Here is a 9,659-nt window from a genome sequence, read left to right on the forward strand (position 1 = left end):
CAGTCCAGTGCTGCCTGCTGAGCAGCACTGACCAACACTGCCTGGGCCCAGGCTTTTATCTCTGAGGCCCCATTATGATGTCAGAAAGCTGTCTCTGGCTCCTCAGGGCTCCACTATGACACGTGCAAAGTTCCGTCTGAACTTTATATAAGACGGTGCGGCTCAGTCAGTCACTCAGTGTTGCCTGAGAGGGCAACACTGCAACAGCCGGCCGCCAGGCTGTCTTTTTTTGCACAGCTAGTTGCCTCCAGGAGGCCACAAGAAGGAGACAAGGGACTGCAAAATGGAAAATAAGCATCCACCAACTTTACAGACAACTTCTCCTTGCTCCTACAACCTCCATCCTTGCACAGTTTGTTATTCTTCTAGGTAACATAGTAACAAATCCAAATTGCTGCTCTCCTTGTAGGCAAGCAAGGCTTTGTTGCAACTGCAATTCTTACTCCTTCTTGAAATGTAGGGACGACAGTACATTCCATCACATCCATCTAGTGTACACAGGTAGGTCCATTGTGGCGGGCGGGCGGGCGGGCGGGCGGCTTTAATAGCTGTTTGCTGTTCCCCTACTCCACTCCATTATTTGACTGTGGTGCTGCATCAATCAGTGGCTGGCTCAGGTGCAGCTCTTTAACTTACCTAAAAGGGAGGGCGGAGAGAAGACAAGGAAGGTGAATGAGCTGTTCCAATGTGAAATGCCGGAAACACAGACACACAGACGACACAAAACAAGAGGTGGCAATGTATTCATTAATTGCATTTAATCAATTAGCTCATTATCACTCATGCATTGTCCAACAGGTGTTGAAATAATGGGATTAAAAGGGGAGATCCCTTCAGAAAGACAGAAACAATGGCAAACACAAAAAACACTTTTGGAATCTGATTTTAGTCAACACATAAGGAAAGGGTGCACCGGTCCTGGAAATACTGCAATACCAGGTCAATGTGTGGAGTGGACAGAGCAAGCTCTATTTCCATCTCCCTGTTCTAAAAATCCATTTAATATATGGTCCCCAGATAGGGGACGTATCAGATATTAAACTGATAAGAACAGATTTTTTTTTTAAGTTGGCTACCCCCTCGCGGGGGTGTCAATGATTTATTACTTAAAATTCAAAAAATATTTACAATGAATTACAGCTTTTTACAATGAATTACAGTAATAAAATCAATTTACATAAAAACACATAAAAGGGGACATGGTGGCAAATTCTTATATATTGGAGTTCCATTCTTTTACAAACCATTTATTTGAAAGGGTGGCATTTCTTTTTTTATCTAATAAATAATAAATGTACATCTCGCTAAAACAAAGACCTAAAACATCGTCAACAGATAAAACATCGTGCTTAAAAATCAGGATGTTCCTGGCCTTCCACAGAGCTTCTTTTACGCAGTTCATCGTCTTCCATGCAATAGTCTTTTGGTTCGCGGTTGGGCATCCAAAGAGTCCATATAAAATCATTTCGTAAGTCAAGTCCTTTAGGTCTGCCATCTTCTTCATTAGAGGGAATATCTTTATCCAAATATGTTTAGTAAAATCGCAAGTCCAAAAAATATGACGCACGGTCTCCTCAGCCTGGCAGCCTTCCCTCGGACAGGTGGCAGACCTCGCGAATCCTCTCCTGAATTGGAATGCCCGGCATGGAAGACATTGATGAACGCAGCTCCAGGCCAGGTCCATCTGTGTATTAAAAAGATAAAACACATTAACCATTTTGAAGATAAAAGCACAGCGTTCATTATTAAAATTTTCAATATTAGTGACGACTTCATTTCCTCTTATGTCTTTTATAAGTTTCTTACTGTTTATCATATCATTAAAATTTTTCCCTTTAAAATTAAACAAGGCCACTATTTTCTCTAAAATCACGTAATTTGCTGGTAGATTAAAAGCATAAGGTGAGGTTAAAACAATTTCAAACCACCCCATCCTTCGCATAAAAAACCCAGTATTAAAACGTAGAAAATAAGACCAATGATGTTGTTTAAAAAGAGAATTAAGACAGAAACAAAAGTACTTGATTAAAAGAAACCTATTAAAATCTGGAAAGTCTTTGCCACCCTTTGGTTTGATTTTCATTACCGTCTCACGTTTAAGTTTCTCCATTCTGGAACTCCAAAATAAGGTAAAACAAGCTTTAGTAATTTTTCTTAATAAAACCGTGGGAGGAGGGAAAACCATGCTTAAGTATAAAAGCAAAGGTAAAATTATCATTTTAATTATTAAAATTTTTCCCTCCATGGTAAGCTTCCTCATGTTCCACATGCATATTTTTTGATTTACCTTCTGCGCCACCATGTCCCAACTGATAAAACCATTGTCGTACCCACTGAAGGAGACACCTAAAATTTTAATATTATCAGACACAGGAACCGGTATATCTCTAAGAGCCATGCTTCCTATGTTTAAAATATGACTCTTGCTGAAGTTTACTTTAAAACCGGAAGCACAGCAATAAAACTCGATTTGCCTAAGGGTTCTCTGAAGCGACAGGGCGTCCCTACATAAAACCGCCACATCATCCATGTACCCCACTGCTTTGGCCTCTACGCCGCCTCCCCCGGGCAGGGGGACTCCACGGATACACTTATCGCGGCGAATTGCGCATAACAGAGGCTCCAATGCACATATAAAAAGCAGTGGGGACAAGGGACACCCCTGCTTCACCCCAGAGTTTAAAATTACGTCCTGTGTCTTAAAACCATTCACTAAAATTTTGCTGGTGCATTCTCTGTAAAAGGCTTTAATAGATAATAAAAATCCTTCAGGTATACCCATACGTTCTAAAACCTTAAAAAGATAAAAATGAGAGACACGGTCGAACGCCTTCTCAAAGTCTATAGATAAAATGGCTAATTTAACTTTTCTAGACCTCGTGTCCTCAATCACGTCTTTTATTAGGTTTAAATTATCCCAGATGCTGCGGCCTGGCACCCCACACACCTGGTCAGAGTGTATAATGTGGGGTATTATGGCTTTTAATCTATTTGCACATATTTTAGCCATAATTTTATAGTCGCTATTTAGAAGGGTTATTGGTCTCCAATTCTTTAAAACTGCGATGTCACCCGTCTTATACAGCAGGGAGACCTCACCCTTCCGCCAGGACTTAGGCAGCATCTTGGAATTAAAAACATCAGAAAAAAGGTTAAAAAGATCCTCTTTTAAAATGTCATAAAATTTTACATAAAACTCACTGGGTATACCGTCCGGTCCGGGAACTTTCCCTGTTTTAAAACTCTTAACAGTTTCTAAAACCTCCTGCTCCGTCAGCTCCTGTAATAAAAAATTCTGGGAGACAGGGTCTAAAACAGTAGTAATCTCCTTCAGTGAGTCACGCATAAAATTATGATCCACAGTCTTAACATTAAAAAGGTCAGTGTAAAACTCATGAACTTTACTTAAAAGACCCTGTACATCTGACACCCCTTCTATATTTTTGATAATTGCCTTTTTGTTATTTATTTTCTTAAAAAAGTACCTGGAGCAGGTCTCGTTCTCCTCCACATGTTGTATTTTTGAACGGAATATAATCTCTTTACCTTTCTGCTCCAGGCACTGGGCTATCTCCTTTTTCAAATTGGTGATGTCATCTTTAACGTCTATGTCATGATCTTGCATTTTGTACAGGGTCTGCAGACGGGTATTGAGAATTTTAAAAAAAGCGTATTTCTCTTTGGCTTTCGCCACGCTTTTCTTAATAAAAAAATCTTTTATTTTCTTTTTCATTTTCTCCCACCATGCACTGATGGGAGTACGTGTGTCTCTTACCCGCCTGCTTTCTTGGTAAAATTCAATAAAATCTGCTAAAACCTGTGGATCGTCTAAAAGGGAAACATTCATCTTCCAGGACTTTTTACATACAATATTATTAAGATCATGCTTTACTTTAAAAGATAAAAGCCTGTGATCTGAAAACACATTGGTTAAAACTTCACAATTAAAAGGCAGTAAATTTTCAGAACAAAAGATAAAATCAATCCTGGAGCTACAGGTGGCGTTGCTCCAGGTAACGCCGGCTTCCTCTGGACTGCTCCTGTTACATTCTTTGTATATGTCTTTTAATTTAAAATCAGTCACGATATCCTTGAGCAGTCCAGAGGTCTTGTCATAGTTCCTACTCGTACTGTTGGTAAGCCGGCGTTCTCCTCTCAGGATACAATTAAAATCACCTGCGAGGATAAAAGGCTCAGATGTGTTGATAAAAAGCGGTAAAATCTCCAGCATCCTCGCTCTTTCGTTCTTTTCTGGTGATCCGTAAAAATTTAAAAACTGCCACTTTACACCATCAATAAAAGCTTTAACCATTAAAATACGTCCTGGTAAGATTTCTTGAATAAAATCAATTAAAACGTTTCCCTTAAAAAGAATGGCGACCCCTGCTGATCTGGACTCGTTGGATCCAGACCAGACGGATGGACCATACTTCCAATCCTTTTTGTAATTTTCATATCTCATTGTATGGGGAATGCCGCACTCCTGCAGGAAAAATACAGAGGCTGCCAGGCAAGATAAAAAATTGAAGAGAGCAACCCTTCTCACTTTTGACTTGGCGCCCCTCACGTTGAGGGAGATTCCCATGAGCTCAGACATCGTGGAGAGTTAAAGCAAAATTCTGATTTTAAAATAATAAATAATAGGCGTACTTAAAATCAGATTGCTCCTCCACCAGCAATACCCGAAACCTCACTTGAACTCATGGCCCCGCCCTCATCCGACTCAACTGAAAAGAGGGACGAGGCAGGAGAAGAACTACTGTCGCTGAGAGCTGAGCCAGCAACACTCACCTCGTACACGGGGAGCCCAGACTCGCACAGCCTCACCTGGGTCTCTCTCGGTTGACCGACTGGGTCCATGTCTGGTGGGTCCCCCAAGGGCCCCGCCTCTCCCCCCTGGGCCCGTGAAGGCCGGTCTAGAGGGGGAGGTTGTGCGCATGGCGGGGTGTCCGATAATACGGAGGGAGCAGTGCCCGTCCTCCTCACCAGTGCAGGCGAGGAGGGGGTCCCAGGAGGAGCCACATCTTTCCGCACGGACGTATCCATCTGCTCCTCCCCTGTCTCCCTCCTACTGGCACGTTCTTGCTTCCCCTTTTTACGGGGACCCACCTGTACCCAGTCTTCTCCTTCCGAGTCGGTCTCTAGAGACCCAGGATTAGGAGCAGGCCCGGCACCGCCTGAGCAACCAGCCGTCTGGGATGCCACAGGTTCATCGATGGCCTGATCCTTTTCTGCCTTCCTCTTGGCCTGCCGTTTTTCCTTGGCGCTGGGCTCATTTTTATCCCCTGAGGTCGCTGGCTGAGAGGCACCTGTTTTGGCTTCGGCTAGCCGTACTCTTGAAGCCCAGGTACCTCTCTGCTCTTTCGCCGCAACAGCTTGTTCTCCTCCTTGAGGACGGGACTGCTCTGCTGGTGGAGCACGTGGGGGCACCTCGGGTTGCTCATCTTCTTCGCCTCGGTACCTATGTGGACAAGCATAATAAAGATGACCAGTTTTTTGACAAAAATTGCATTTTTTCTCTTCTGTACATTCTCTCATTGTGTGTTGTTTACTTCCACAGTTCCTGCAGGTGACATCGCAGTTAAAACTGGTATGTCCATAGGTACCGCAGGCCCTGCAGAAGTTTGGCATTCCTGAGAAATAGAGGTCGCCATTCACATTCCCAAGTTTAAAACGAGCAGGTGGTAGCTTCGTTTCTTGGGTGGAGGGGTCCTTTATTAGCGTAACAATAAATTTCCATTTGACGGTCCACACACCGCACTCGTTCATAACTCTCCCCAGCAGCTTAACGTTCTTAAAGTATGCAGCAAGAAACGCCGCCACTTCCTGATCTTTCACGTATGGGGAATACATTTTAATCACTACGAGTTTGGTTACTTCAAAAGCGTGTTCAATTACCTGGACTCCCAAGGCCATGAGTTCACCTTGTTGCCTCTCAGCTTTTCCCATGGCATCACGGAGGATTCCTTCTCCCATAAAAGTCACGTCGTACACTCCACGCCTTGGGTAGTCCTGGATCGCCAAAATCTCGTTCTTGTGGACCGCCAACCGCTTTTCCAAAATATCGTGGACAAGGAACTTGAGACCACGAGGACCGCCTCCACCCTCTGCCAAGATAAATCTTGCAGTATTCCGCAACCGGGCGTATACCGGCACCGCATCAGGTCCGCCTGCCATTTGCGTGGCCAGGTCGGTACCGCACAGCTTGCGCTGCGCCCTTTGGGTTCAAGGAGACACACCAAAGGGCTGGGGGGGGATCGCAACTCGTTGCTCAGGACTAAGCCTCTCTCCCAAATAGCAGCACGGGGGTGAAGTCCAGGCGAACCTGGACGATCCCCCGAGGCCGAGAGAGAGGGTACCTGAGCACCTTCTGACTAAAAACCTCCTGTATAAATACACTTGGTCTTAGCCAAAAGGCCGAGAAGCGATAACCCGAACGGGCCGCGCGTTGCCCGAGCCTGCCCGATACTGCTGTTCAGCCCTTGCAGCGATTCAGCCTACTTCTAGGCAATTCCATGGGGCCCTGCAGGCTCACACACTCACAGCTACACGGGAGGTGAAAAAAGGCCGGAGAGGAAGCCAGACAGGATTTGCTTCTTTTGCTTGCACCACAATGCAGTGCTGAAAGAGGAGGAATCTACATAAAAACGCCTTCCTGGCAACGCCCAAATGCCCTGCTGCCATGCAGATAAACACTGGCAGCGGCAGCAAGTGCATGCCCACAGCCACCCCTTGTTCCTTCACACCTTGTATCAGCTGTAATCCAGTCCAGTCCAGTGCTGCCTGCTGAGCAGCACTGACCAACACTGCCTGGGCCCAGGCTTTTATCTCTGAGGCCCCATTATGATGTCAGAAAGCTGGCTCTGGCTCCTCAGGGCTCCACTATGACACGTGCAAAGTTCCGTCTGAACTTTATATAAGACGGTGCGGCTCAGTCAGTCACTCAGTGTTGCCTGAGAGGGCAACACTGCAACAGCCGGCCGCCAGGCTGTCTTTTTTTGCACAGCTAGTTGCCTCCAGGAGGCCACAAGAAGGAGACAAGGGACTGCAAAATGGAAAATAAGCATCCACCAACTTTACAGACAACTTCTCCTTGCTCCTACAACCTCCATCCTTGCACAGTTTGTTATTCTTCTAGGTAACATAGTAACAAATCCAAATTGCTGCTCTCCTTGTAGGCAAGCAAGGCTTTGTTGCAACTGCAATTCTTACTCCTTCTTGAAATGTAGGGACGACAGTACATTCCATCACATCCATCTAGTGTACACAGGTAGGTCCATTGTGGCGGGCGGGCGGGCGGGCGGCTTTAATAGCTGTTTGCTGTTCCCCTACTCCACTCCATTATTTGACTGTGGTGCTGCATCAATCAGTGGCTGGCTCAGGTGCAGCTCTTTAACTTACCTAAAAGGGAGGGCGGAGAGAAGACAAGGAAGGTGAATGAGCTGTTCCAATGTGAAATGCCGGAAACACAGACACACAGACGACACAAAACAAGAGGTGGCAATGTATTCATTAATTGCATTTAATCAATTAGCTCATTATCACTCATGCATTGTCCAACAGGTGTTGAAATAATGGGATTAAAAGGGGAGATCCCTTCAGAAAGACAGAAACAATGGCAAACACAAAAAACACTTTTGGAATCTGATTTTAGTCAACACATAAGGAAAGGGTGCACCGGTCCTGGAAATACTGCAATACCAGGTCAATGTGTGAAGTGGACAGAGCAAGCTCTATTTCCATCTCCCTGTTCTAAAAATCCATTTAATATATGGTCCCCAGATAGGGGACGTATCAGATATTAAACTGATAAGAACAGATTTTTTTGAGTTGACTACCCCAACAAAGGAGGTAACCGTTTATTTAAAATTTTGAACAAATTTACAATAAATCAATACATTTCAACAAAAATTTACATAAATTTACAATCATGGTTTTTTAATACAGATAAATACAAATTGTCAAATAAAAACAATTTATAAAAGGGCACTTGGTGGCATCATATTATGGAACTCCATTCACTTAAAAACCATTTTCTACATAAAACAGGAGAGAGTTTTTTATCTAAAAGAAAATATTTGTACATTTCATTAAGACAAATGGCTAAAACATCTTCCACAGCTAAAACTTCACGCTTAAATAATAAAATGTTTCTGGCCGCCCACAGAGCTGCTTTTACGCAGTTGGTGATCTTCCATGCCATCATTTTTCGAGTCTGTGTTGGGCATTCCAGGCATCCATATAAAACGCCATCACTTGTGTATCTCCGAAGTCCTGTAATCTTCTGTACCAAGGGGAGGATTCTTGTCCATATCAATTTCGCGTAAAAACATTCCCAGAATAGGTGGTAGACTGTCTCGTCATCTCTACATCCTCCCCTTGGACACGCAGCCGAGTTGGTCAGTCCCCTTCGATGCTGGAATGCCCGGCATGGAAGACACTCGTGGGCACAGCTCCAGGCCAGATCTTTCTGTGGGTTAAAAAGATATTTAGCGCTCACCATCTTCCATATTTCTTTACATTTTTGTTCATTAAAATTACTGATGGGAGCTACTAAAACATTTTCTTTTATCTTTTTTAAAATTCCTTTACTATTTTTTACTTCGTTAATATTTTTGTCTTTTAAGTTAAAAAGGTTTACAATTTTTTCTAAAATCTTATACTGGCCAGAAAGGTTAAAAGCATACGGGGAGCTTAAAACCGTGGAGAACCAACCGTTCCTCCTCATAAAATAACCTGTGTTAAAACGTATAAAATATGACCAGTAATGTTCCTTAAAAACTGCATTAAGACATAAAGTAAAAAATTTTATTAAAAGGAATGCTTTTATATCGGGGAAATCTTTCCCCCCCATTGGTTTGGGTAATATTACCTTCTCTCTCCTGAGCTTTTCCATCCTGGAGTTCCATAAAAATGTGAAACATGCTTTAATTATTTTTTTCAATAAAATCTCAGGGGGAGGGAATACCATACTTAAATATAATAAAATAGGTAAAATCACCATTTTTGTAATTAAAACCTTTCCCTCCATTGTTAGCTTTCTCATGTTCCACATGCAAATTTTCTGATTGACTTTTTGTGCCACCAAGTCCCAACTGGTAAAACCATTATTTGACTCATTGAAGGAGACTCCTAAAATTTGTACAGACTCTGACACAGGGACTGGAATGTCCATTAAAACCATGTTGCCGATATTTAAGATGTTACTTTTATTAAAATTGACTAAAAAACCGGAGGAGCAACAGAATTGGTAAATCTGTTTAAAAGATTTCTGTAATGACAGGGTGTCCCTGCAAAGGACCGCGACATCGTCCATGTACCCCACCACTTTAGCCTCTAGTCCCCCCCCGCCCGGCAGGGGGACTCCGCTTATCTGCTTATCCTTTCTTAACCTGCAGAGTAGAGGCTCGATCGCACAAATAAAAAGTAGTGGGGACAAGGGACACCCCTGCTTCACTCCGGAATTTAAAAGGACATCCTGTGTCTTAAAACCCTTTACTAAAATTTTGCTAGTACAATTTTCATAAAAGGCCTTCAGAGACTGTAAAAAACCTTCCGGTATACCCATTTTTTCTAAAACCTTAAAAAGATAAAAATGTGACACTCTATCGAAGGCTTTCTCGAAATCTATAGATAAAATTGCCATTTTACCTCCTCTC

At 43.2% G+C, this 9,659-nt stretch overlaps 1 non-coding gene and 1 pseudogene across 1 annotated transcript; both read right to left on the minus strand.

Moving 5' to 3' along the window:
• Positions 1–902: 902 nt before the first annotated feature.
• On the minus strand, positions 903–1,124 carry LOC142680998 (U2 spliceosomal RNA; annotated as a pseudogene).
• A 6,543-nt stretch (positions 1,125–7,667) lies between these two features.
• LOC142680999 (U2 spliceosomal RNA) lies at positions 7,668–7,855 on the minus strand. The gene has a single exon (XR_012853364.1). It is a non-coding gene; the product is annotated as a U2 spliceosomal RNA (small nuclear RNA).
• Positions 7,856–9,659: the final 1,804 nt, after the last annotated feature.

Source organism: Rhinoderma darwinii (genome assembly GCF_050947455.1).
Source record: "Rhinoderma darwinii isolate aRhiDar2 chromosome 2 unlocalized genomic scaffold, aRhiDar2.hap1 SUPER_2_unloc_56, whole genome shotgun sequence".
NCBI classification, from domain to species: Eukaryota; Metazoa; Chordata; class Amphibia; order Anura; family Rhinodermatidae; genus Rhinoderma; species Rhinoderma darwinii.